This window comes from Anolis carolinensis, chromosome 4 (genome assembly GCF_035594765.1).
Source record: "Anolis carolinensis isolate JA03-04 chromosome 4, rAnoCar3.1.pri, whole genome shotgun sequence".
NCBI lineage: Eukaryota > Metazoa > Chordata > Lepidosauria > Squamata > Dactyloidae > Anolis > Anolis carolinensis.
Window position 1 is genome coordinate 245554995 of NC_085844.1, and position 11721 is coordinate 245566715.

At 42.1% G+C, this 11721-nt stretch overlaps 1 long non-coding RNA gene across 1 annotated transcript; it reads left to right on the plus strand.

Annotated features, from left to right (window-relative positions):
* The first annotated feature begins 1834 nt into the window (after positions 1-1834).
* LOC134298544 (uncharacterized) lies at positions 1835-11290 on the plus strand. The gene is made up of 2 exons (XR_010005661.1): positions 1835-2947; positions 8109-11290. It is a non-coding gene; the product is annotated as an uncharacterized LOC134298544 (long non-coding RNA).
* Positions 11291-11721: the final 431 nt, after the last annotated feature.

Genomic DNA, 11721 nt, shown 5'->3' on the forward strand with positions numbered 1-11721 from the left:
TGAGCTCCCTCTGTCAGCTCCAGCTTCCCATGCGGGACATGAGAGAAGCCTCCCACAGGATGGTAAAACATGAAATATCTGGGTTTCCCCTGGGCAATGTCCTTGCAGACAGCCAATTCTCTCACACCAGAAACGACTTGCAATTTTTCAAGTCACTCCTGACATGGAAAAAAAATCTAGAGGGGCAAATAGCAGCGGAAGAAAGAAGTGGGAAGTGGGTGGGTTTCAATAGGAAATTGGTCTATGAAAAGGCTAACTACCCTCATTCTATTTCCCTGTTTCCCTGTTCTATAATCTGAATTATTTATTTATTTACAGTATTTATATGCCACCCTTCTCACCCCGAAGGGGACTCAGGGCAGATCACATTATACATACATAGGGCAAACATTCAATGCCCATAAACACATCCGAGACAGACAGACGCAGAGGCAATTTAACCTTCTCCTGAGGGGATGTTCGATTCTGGCCACAGGGGGGAGCAGCTGCTTCATCATCCACTCTGACGGCAATTCCTCATTCCAAGTCGTAAATTAGTTAAACTTGCCTCCCCACTTTTATAAGTGGTACCTTATTTCCTACTTGATAGATGGAACTATCTTTCGGGTTGCTAGGTCAGCAACGAGAAGGGGCTATTTTTATTTTTAATTGACGGGTGCTCACCCTGCCACGGGCTGGCCTCGAACTCATGACCTCATGGTCAGAGTGATTTATTGCAGCAGCTGTTTACCAGCCTGCACCACAGCCCGGCCCATGTAGTATGATTCCTGTGTCTATGGGGGATATGTTTCTGGGCTTACCATGGAAATGCAAAATGGTAGATAATGGCAAACAATAAACCACTTCCAGCAGAAGATCTAGAAAATGCCTAGTAAGAATATCTTCTAGGTCCTCCAGTGAAAGAAGCACACCATAGAATTGCACAGGATGTTCTAAAAATGTCTAGAGAGAGTATCTCTCTAGCATTTCCACATATTCCAACATAAATCACATGGCAAACACTTTACACATGGCTCAAAGGCTGTTGAGATAAATGACAACTTTCTGCAGCCAAATTCTTACATGCCTTGATTAGTTCTGTTCTTTTACTTTCACAAATGACCAGCCCATTGAATCATTTTAGCTTTGTGGTTGTTTGCTTTCTATTCAGAGCCATTATGTAATAGATCTGTCCAAAGTCTTGTTACCCAAGGTAGTGATCCAAGTTTCCAACAACAAAAAAGAATGGTGAGCCAGTGAGTCCAAATATAATACGGATTCCTGGTATATGAGTAAAACAATTGCCCAATCTGGCAACTGAAGAAAAGGAAAGAATATAAAAGACTCGTAAGCTTTCTTGGGAATTGAAAGTGAACTAATTTTTTGTGTGTCGATCTCAATCAAGATGTGCATCCACACTGCATAGTTATTGCACTATTGAATATGGCCATACAGCCTGAAAGACTCACAGCAACCCAGTGATTCCCGACAATATATTGTGCTTTTATTCCACTTTAACTGCAATGACTCCAGTATATGGAATCTTGAGTTATGTGGATTGATCAACAATTTTTAGTGCACTCCCTAAAACTATAGCATTTGAGTTCTCTGGCAAGAAATTCTAAGTATCTCACAAAACTACAAATCCTTGGACTCCACTGGATGAAGTCAGACAATTAAAAATGCAAGGAAACTGATATAATTTTGTAGTGCAGAGATACTCCAAGGAGGACTCAAAAAAGATGCCTTCTGTTTGCCACGTAGGAAGGGGATGGAGAAAGATTGTCTCAAGGCACCTGGCTCTTTCTTCTGCCTTCTGCTCTTATTTTTCTCCTTCTCTGCTTCTTTCCAGAAAAGCCAGCAACTTTTCCAGGTCAGCAGGAAGCCTTTTTAACAGGCAGAGCATGCAGAAGGAAGAAGAGCTATCGCCAGGCGGTGCAGGTTCACGAAGTCCATCAAATGCGAAATCATTAGAGGACTCCTCCGATTCAGAGAGAGAGAGAGAGAGCAGGTCCAGCCTTCTGCAGGAATAGCAGGGGTGACCTTACCTCTCTGCAGCACCTGGAAGGCGGCAAGCAAATTAAATCTACACATCAGGATGTGTGTGTGTGTGCAGGTGCGTGTCGAAGCAGTCAGCAAAGACAGCAGTGTGTATATCTGCTACTGAGTGTTTGGAAGCCACAGACTGAGGATCCTACAACCATGTTCTAATTTGGATTGTTAACATGATTTAAGGGAGGTTACTCGTTCCTTCCCACCAGCTGTTCACATCTTCCTCCTTCGGTCTGGCTAAAAGCTCACAACAGCAACAATACACAGGGGGCTATTTAGAATACTTGTGATAAACACATACGCTGTGTAGGTAGACTGATGGACCTGGTAACCGCTGGTTGTTTCAATGCCAGTTTTAAAACAATGCCAGTTGAGTGCCCCTGGGGAGATAGGGCGGAATACAAATAAATTATTATTATTATTATTATTATTATTATTATTATTATTATTATTATTATTATTATGACACAGCAAAAAAGATAGATATGCTGGATTTCATATCACAAAATCACAAGTCAAACACTTCCCAAGTGTCTAGGACTGTGTGGCATATTTTCGGATGATGCGTGCAGATCCCAGTAGGGTGGCCTTTTGCAGTTGGCAGATCATAATTTTGTCAATGTCTATTGTTTCCAAATGCCGGCTGAGATCTTTTGGCACGGCACCCAATGTGCCGATCACCACCGGGACCACCTGCACTGGTTTCTGCCAGAGTCTTTGAGGTCCTGATAGCGGCTGAGTTTTTCCTGTTGTTTTTCGTCAATGCGACTGTCACCTGGGATGGCAACATCGATAATCCAAGCCTTTTTTTCCCCCACAACTGTGATGTCTGGTGTGTTGTGTTCCAGAACTTTACCAGTTTGGATTCAGAAGTCCCGCAATATCTTTGCGTGCTCATTTTCCAATACTTTTGCAGGTTTGTGATTATTATTATTATTATTATTATTATTATTATTATTATTATTATATAACAGCTAGCTATCAAAGGTGGCAAGTTGTTTTTTGTCGAGTTGTTTCTGGCTTCTGGTGACATGGAAGTGAACCAAGACTTGCCCAAGGTCACCCAGTGGATGTTTTCTTCCTTAATCAGGAACTCCTTTCTTGCCATTTGAACCCACTGAAATGAGTGCTTTCTGGAGCAGTATAAAATGAGCTATCTCCATTTTCTAATGGACATCCTTTTAAGTATTTCAAAATTTATTTATCATGTCAGAAGCGAGTTGATAATATAGTTATAATGTATTTTAAAACACAAAGTTTTAAAACTTGGCATTATGCTAGATTTCCTTGGACCAGAAACTGGCCACTTGGAGTGCCTCTGGTGTCGCTGTGAGAAGATCCTCCATTGTGCATTTGGCAGGGCTCAGGCTGCATTGTAGTTAGTGTAGTTAGTGGTCTGTGGTTTGTTCTTCTCCACACTCGCATGTCGTGGACTCCACTTTGTAGCTCCATTTCTTAAGGTTGGCTCTGCATCTCTTGGAGCCAAAATGCAGTCTGTTCAGTGCTTTCCAAGTTGCCCAGTGTATGCCCAGGAGGGTGTCTCTCATCCAGTATCAGCCACTGATTGAGATTAAGGAGTTTTAGCCTGCCACTTTTGGACTCTCGCTTGCTGAGGTGTTCCTGCAAGTATCTCTGTAGATATTAGGAAGCTATTTCTTGATTTAAGGCATTGGCATGCTGGCTGATATTCAAAAAGAGGATGAGTCGGATATGTCAATACCTTGGTTCTTTCATTGCTGGCTGCTACTTCCCAATGGATGTCCGGTTGTGCAATATTGGCTAAACAGTATTATTTCTCCAGTGGTGTTGGGCATAGGCATCCTGTGATAATGCAGCATGTTTCATTAAGAGCCACATCCACTGTTTTTACATTTTAATTCCAAGATCATCATCATCATCATCATCATCATTTAATTACTTATTAATCGCCCTCCATCCAAGATGCTCTAGGCGATTTACAAGATAAAATTGTAAAGGATAAAAATACATACATATAAATATCGATAAAATTAACATAGATTAAAAGCTCTAGTAAAGAGCCAGGTCTTGAGTGCTAGGGTAAAAGGCCCTAACTCACACATGGCTCTCATATAGGGCGGCAAGGCATTCCATAAGGCAGGGGCAGAAATAGAAAAAGCTCTGCGCCTGGTCCTTTCCAAGTGCACTTCTCTAGGACCCGGTATGTAAAGTAAGTCGCGTTGAGATGGTCGTTGCGACCTCCGATGATGGGAGAAGGAGAGACGGTCCCTAAGGTACAATGGGCCCTGGCCGTAAAGAATTTTAAAGGTCAGAACTAGCATCTTATATAGACCACGGTAATCGGTTGGAAGCCAATGCAGATGCTGCAGCACTGGTGTTATGTGGCATTTCATGGGTGTTCTTGTGAGTAGCCTGGCTGCCGCATTCTGAACAATACGGAGCTTTCGGGTCGTAGACATCGGAAGGCCAACATACAGGGCGTTGCAATAGTCCAGCCTAGATGTGACCGTGGCATGGATGACTGTTGCCAGAGCCTCATCAGATAGATAAGGTGCCAATTGCCTCGCTTGTCGTAGGTGGAAGAAGGCCTGTTTGCTAGCAGCAGCGACCTGAGCGTCCATTGTCAGCTGTGAATCCAAAACGACACCCAGGCACCAGATGCTACCATTTCTTCTCTTCCCCATATTCAACTGCCTCAATCTTTCCTCATAAGACCTCCATTTCAGTCTTTTACCATCTTGCTTGCTTTCCTCTCAACTTGTTTCATTTTGTCAATTTCCTTTTGAAAATGTTGTACCCGAACTGAACATAGTATTCCAGGTGAGATGGGACCAAAGGAGGACAGAGTGGTATCCTAATATAACTTGACTTGGACAACTTGATGCAAAGAGTTTTTTAAACTTCTCTTTAAAAGCCAGAGTGACTGGGTAGAGACACACCTTGCAGTTGTTGTACAACATGGCAGCCTATTTTAAAGCATTACGGTATCTTACGAATATCGTGAGGGTCATATTCCTCTCCCTTTTCCTCCTTGAGGACTGATGCTCCCTTTATCCAAGAGTGCATCTAATCTCATTCTCGCTCCTCTCTCCTTTTGTATCAATCAATACCTCATTTGACTTTCTTTTGATAGCACGGGTAGCCATTGGTACAAAATGATTATAGCTTTGGGCACAGGGACTTTAGATATGAGGGAGATTATGTGCACCATACTCTTAAGGGGCTAGGATTAATAGTATTTCCATCATTTTTCAAAAGTAATTGCAGTTGGTCTTCTATATCTATGGATTCTGTATCCAAAAATACAGACATCCAAGACTTGAAAATGTATTTTTTTTATTCTGAAAAGCAAATTTTGATTTTGACATATAAGGGACCACATTGCATTATGCTATTGTATATAAGGAGATTTGAGGATCCCTGAACTTTGAAATATATGTAAACCTTAAGCCAAATCCCAACAAATACCAAGGGCTTGTTGCACAGCAAGGACAGCCAGCATAGTATAGTGGTTCGAACATTGGATTATCCAGGGTTTGAATCCTCGCTCAGCCATGGAAATGCAATGTGTGGGACACACTCTCAGCCTCAACTGAATGCGAAGGCAAACCTCCATGAAGAAATCTTGTCAGGAAAACCCCATGATAGGGCTGCTGTAGATTCACCATAAGCCAGACATTATTTCAAGGAACACAACTGCTGGATGGAAATCTGTCAGAGATGTTTTGTGCTTTTCCCACATGGCTGGGGGTTGGACTACCATAGATGTGATCTCTTCCAACTCTATGAGTCTATGATTATGTACTACTAGTAGTAGTACAATTTATTTATTTATTTATTTACAGTATTTATATTCCGCCTTTGTCACCCCGAGGGGGGCTTGGCGGATTACAATGCACATATATATGGCAAACATTAATGCCATCAGACAAACAACATACAGTATAAACACACACAGAGGCAATTTTAACATTTCCAGCTTCATGAGGGTATGCTCGATTCCAGCCACAGGGAGAGCTGTTGCTTCACCATCCACTAGTGACACCGAGTACTGTACTTCCTCATTCCTTTCCCCGTGCTGCTGGCAGTTTTATAGTGTTGTAAATTAGTTAAATTAGCCTCCCGCATAAAGTTTACCTAAATTTCCTAGTTGACAGATGCAACTGTCTTTCGGGCTGCTTAGGTAAACAGCAAGCCAGGCTATTTAATGGTCCGGGGCTTAACCCGACCCGGGGTTCGAACTCATGACCTCTCAGTCAGTAGTGAATTATTGCAGCTGGTTACTAGCCAGGTGTGCCACAGCCCGGCTGGGGTCTTAAACCTTTGCCAAATAATATAACATAGGGAGCTATAGCCTCCAATATATCACAAATGAAAACAATAACATGTGGTCAGCAACATTGGAATTTGGTAAAATGCCAAATGTTACTAATGAGAAAGAACGAGGAGGCCCTGCCACAGTTTGTTTTTGTCTAAACCAGTGCTTCTCAACCTGAGGTCCCCAGATGTTTTTGGCCTTCAACTCCCAGAAATCCTAACAGTTGGTAAACTGGATGGGATTTCTGGAAGTTGTAGGCCAAAAACATCTGGGGACTCCAGATTGAGAACCACTGGTCTAAGCCTTCTGTAAAGGACAAAATTCCACCTCTCTAGACCTGTGCCTTTTGTCGAGTCAATTGAATACCAATATTTATTTATTTATTTACAGTATTTATATTCCGCCCTTCTCACCATGAAGGGGACTCAGGGCGGATCACAATGCACATATGCATGGCAAATGTTCAATGCCATTAGACATATAGACAGAGACAGAGATTAAGACACAGAGGCAATTTAACATTTCCCAGCTTCCAGGCTTCATGAGGGTATGCTCGATTCCGGCCACAGGGGGGGCGGCTGCTTCATCATGCACTGTGACAACGAGTCCTTGATGGATTGCTTCCTCATTCCTTTCTGCACACTGCTGGATGATTTTTATGGTGTTGTAAATTAGTTAAATTAACCTCCCCACATAAACGGTACCTAAATTTTCCTACTTGATAGATGCAACTATCTTTTGGCTTGCTTAGGTCAGCAACAAGCTGGGCTGTTTTTAATAGTTGGGTGTTCAATCCAATGCGGGCTGGTTTTAAACTCATGACCTCTTGGTCAGTAGTGATTTATTGCAGCTGGCTACTAACCAGCTGTGCCACAGCCCAATGTACATTTCTACATTAGACTCTATTTGCAACAATTCAAGTAAACCAAGGACAAAGGGAAAAAGTGGAAGAAGGAGAGAAAAACTGGGACATTTGAATAGCAGCTGAAAAAGTGGGATGACAGAGGATTAATTGCAAGTATCACTGCCAAGTGAGGGCAGTTGTGGACTACATGAAGTGGGAATGATTGTATATAGAGTTGTTTAAATGTAATTGAGTTATAGTGTTGCAATGTGAGCTGGAGATTGCATCATGCACTGTCTGCTGTCCACTATGCGAGTGTGTAAAGAGTTAACTGTGTATTGCCTCAGACAGCAGAGGTGGTTATAAATAGCTCTCTGTGTTATCTGTTCTGCTCTCTGCTCTCTACCTCTTTGCACTCTGTCTGTATATATCGTCTTGAGAGTTTTCCGTTTGTTAGTAAATCTTTTGTAGATATCCAAACAGGCTTCAGCCTTTTTATTGGTGCCAGTGATTCTTCGTTGATCTTCCGCTGCATGTGTGTTTATCCAAACCGCACGCTCTGACATATCCATCCTGACTTTGCCATCACATTAAAATGTTTACACCATTTTAGCACTATGAGTCTACTTTAACTGTCATAGTTCAATTCTATAGAGTCTTGGGAGTGGAGTTATGGGAGTTCCATTTAGAATTATCAGCCATAAAGTACGATTATATTTGTACTACGCTTTTCTCTCTTGATGAAGACCCAAAGCAGCTCACAACCATAAAAAGCACTCCACCAAACTGCATGTCCCAGAATTCCACTGGACCTTACCATAGCAGTGAAAATGGGGTCATAAAGATATAAATGTATAGTATGAAAAGGTCCCAAATTTTCACATGCACTCACCCCTGGAGGATTGCTATCGGCCCACTCTTGTTTTGTTTCCACAGAGACTGCTGTGTGTTATGCATTTCTCCTTGCTGGAAAGGAATATGGGTATGGAGAAAGAAAACAACATTTCTAGCCAAGCCGTGAAATTGGATCCATGTTCTGGGGAAGGAAATAACCATCTTATATGGTGTTTGAGGACTTTGCTGAAATCCCAGGAGAGGCAAAGTAGAGAGGAAGAGAAGGAAAGAAACCCTCTTGGTGCTTCCTCCAAGACTTTCATTAGACTTCACTTGTAGGCTCGACTTTCTTCCTTTGCCAAGTGACAACTGATCATTTCCTGCAGCCTGCCTTTGGATCAACAGAAGATAAAATATTTATGACCCGGTGGGCAGTCTTGACTGCCAAACACTGTGAGATCTGGCCTTTCTCCCTGCTTGTGAAAGGCCCCATATTTATGGAAGGGACCGTCTTTTCCGCTCCAGGGAATGTGACAGGTACAGTGTCCAGCCATGCTTTGAAATGCAATGACGGCTCCAATTAAGAGGGAGGCCGTGAGTCCAAGGATGTTATGAGAACTGATACCAGTGAATCTTCTGGAGGAAGTGGAATGTATGCATGCTCAGGGGCATACTTCCTAGTCAGGTTTCTTGAAAAAAGGAGTTTGTGTTGGAAATAGCAACCTCCCAAGCCTTTCACTATTTACTTGTTAATGTATATATTTTCTAACCTGTATTCTATGTGCATGTGGATTTGCCAATTTAACTGTACCTCTTTGGTGTGGGAGGGGTTATAGACATGTGATTGTACTGAACATATTTAGAATCAAGACTCCATTCTATAATCAGTCTGTTCTACACCTCTGTTTGTATCAAACCTCAGTTGTTAGGGATTCCTCTTCTTCAGAAGCGGAAGGGGAGCAGGAAAGTGTTCATGAATCTGAGGGTGAGTTGGATTCTGAGGAGGAGATTTTGCAAGTATCCACTTTTCAAGAGAGGCGAAAGGAAACAGAGCAGAGACGTCGTTCAGCTAGAATAGCTGCCAGAAATGCAGCTGAGTAATTAGGAACTGCCCTAGCAGCTGGGAGGGGACTCAGGGCTATAAAGCAGAAGCAGGTGCAGCCAGCTCTTGCTGGTAACAAACTGATTCTAATGCCTTCGCTCTCCTTGTGCCTGTTTCGAGTCTGCATCTGGGAAACTGCTCCTAAGGATCTACTGCTGTTTCTTTGTCTGAAGTAAGACTGCTATTTGATTTGGGAATTTGTCAGAGACTAAGAACTGTGTTTGCCGTAAGACTTCCTTGCTTCCTTTTGCATTATTCCACTGAGTGTGCTGTACTTTATGTTTTGCTGAAGTAAAGCAGTTTTCATTTACTTACCACAGTGTTTGAAGGCTGTTCTTGAAAGACAAAACAGGACATCAGTAGAGGTGGATGCATGTTGCTGTTTGGACTTCTCTACTTCTCTAATTTTAGAGAAGTTCGATTTATGGACTTCAGTGGGTACAATTATACCTAAAGACTATTGATTAAGAATGATACCCTGTGCCCAGAGACTGGGTGCAGTTATTTCCAATAGTTTGTGATTTCGGTGGCCTTATATGCTAGACTTTTCCTTTCGCTAAACAGAATTCCTTCAGTGGAGAGAGACTGGTCTGGCTTTTCTTTGAAATAATCTGACAGATGATCAAAAAAAATCGGTGTCTCATTAGCACTCAGAAATCACTTGAAGCTGCAGTCATGTTGAAACAAATATCCAAGTGTGAAACTCATGGATGTGAGAGAAGCATTCTGCACAGGGATAAACAGTGGCAGCCAGTGACTGTCGTCTCAGTTCTATGTGAACCTGATTAGAGTTTAGTCCAAACTTTAAAGGACAGATCTGATTCAAAACCTTGAATTGCACTTCTGAAGTTCAGACTAAAGTGTAGGGTGGATTCACAAATGCTTTCCTCTGGTTGCTATATATCCGGCCCTGCCTTGGAGTCTTCAGTTTTCGTAGGCCACCTCCAATAAGGAGATGAAGATGCAAATTTTCCAATTTGTGGGTATTCCGCTCCAGACAGGTGGATAGGATTGTGTACAAATCTCCCAACACAGCTAGCGGAGTTTGCTACAATTTGCAAGGATTAATGTATTTGGTGCTGAAATTTGCAAAGATTCTCAAGGGAGAAGCTGTGCATTAATTTAATTAGTTTCCATTTTCCTTCCCAGACATTGTTTCTCCCAGTTCACTATCCATTCTGCTTCGCTATGCTCTGCATCCATCTTCAAGCTAGAATAGGCTAGATGAAATGTTCCATATCCCATGACTTTGGGCAAGTCACACTTTCTCATCTTAAGGGGAAGGCAATGGTAAACGTCTTTTGAGCAAATCTTGCCAAGAAACTGGATTGCTGTGAGTCTAAATCCAGTGATAGGGTTGTCATGGGTCAGAAATGACTTGAAGCGGCACAACAACCCTATCTCCTTAAGTAAGTGAGAAGACATTATCTTCTAAGCTCCGAATTGTTATACCCCAGCCACCTTTGGGTTCTGAACCTGGTTCAGAAATGAACTTTGACCAGGATGAAGCTTATTCTGACTTTTTACCCAGTTCTCCGAGCTCCTTCCAATTACAGACCCCAGCTGTGGATAGGGAGTTTTTGCATTGCCAGAGATCACAGAAACAGGAGCTTCGAAGAAGTCAACGTTTGGCATCTAGAGGGGATACTGGATAGGAGATTTCCTTGGGAACCTTTGGGGAGTTGGTTTCCCTTTGCTGTGATTAGATCTAAGTTCCATAAAAGTGTATTGCACTGTGAACAATTCGTAGTGTCAACATAGCGACTTCTGAGAACACTTCACCGTTTCCAGTTCCCTAATTTCATCAAGCCAAGTCTCCTGTTCCTGGCGGCCAAGCCGAGCCGCGACTCCCGATTTAATCCAGAGTAAATTCATGTCCTTGCCTTGTTCCTGAATCCAGATTGCTTTTAGCTTCGTCCTCTGCCTGCCTTGATATCCAAGACTTCCTAGTGACTTTGGACCTTGTTATTCACTCCTGCTTTCTTCTTGTTTCCCTGCTCAAGAACTTCCCAATAGTTTTGAGCGTGTTTCGGTGTCTGGACTTTGGACAATAATATTGGACATATCTCTTCAACTCTTTGGACTAATTCATACCATTTCTTAAAGGACTATTGTTCACTCATCCTTTCCACTTATTCTTTCCTGAATTTATTATTGTTTTAATAAAGATATTATATGATTATTGGTCTCTGTTTGGTTTCCAGTGCTCACGCTGCCTTGGGGTGCAACACGAATTTAGTTAAGACTTTGGTCTTAATTTCCAAACAGAAAGACCTATTCTTTCTCTATGTGTTTCAATGACAAGCTGTGATTGGTAATTCATGCTTAATTGAACAGAGAAAGGTGGTGGGGCTGACAAGTCTACTAACACACATAAAAATATGGAAACATATTAAGACACACCCAAAGTGCCTACAGGCCATATATCAGTATGTTACAACAATAAAACCCAAATCTTAGCCGTTCTAAGAACATCTAAGTGAAGCAACTATTTCTCATGGGAAACAGCAATTCCACAAGGTAAATCCAATGTCGAGTTTTTAAAGGGCCATATTTTTTTTCTAAAAATCAATAAATACTTCAGAGTTAGTTAAGTCCAAGAAGAATTCCTTG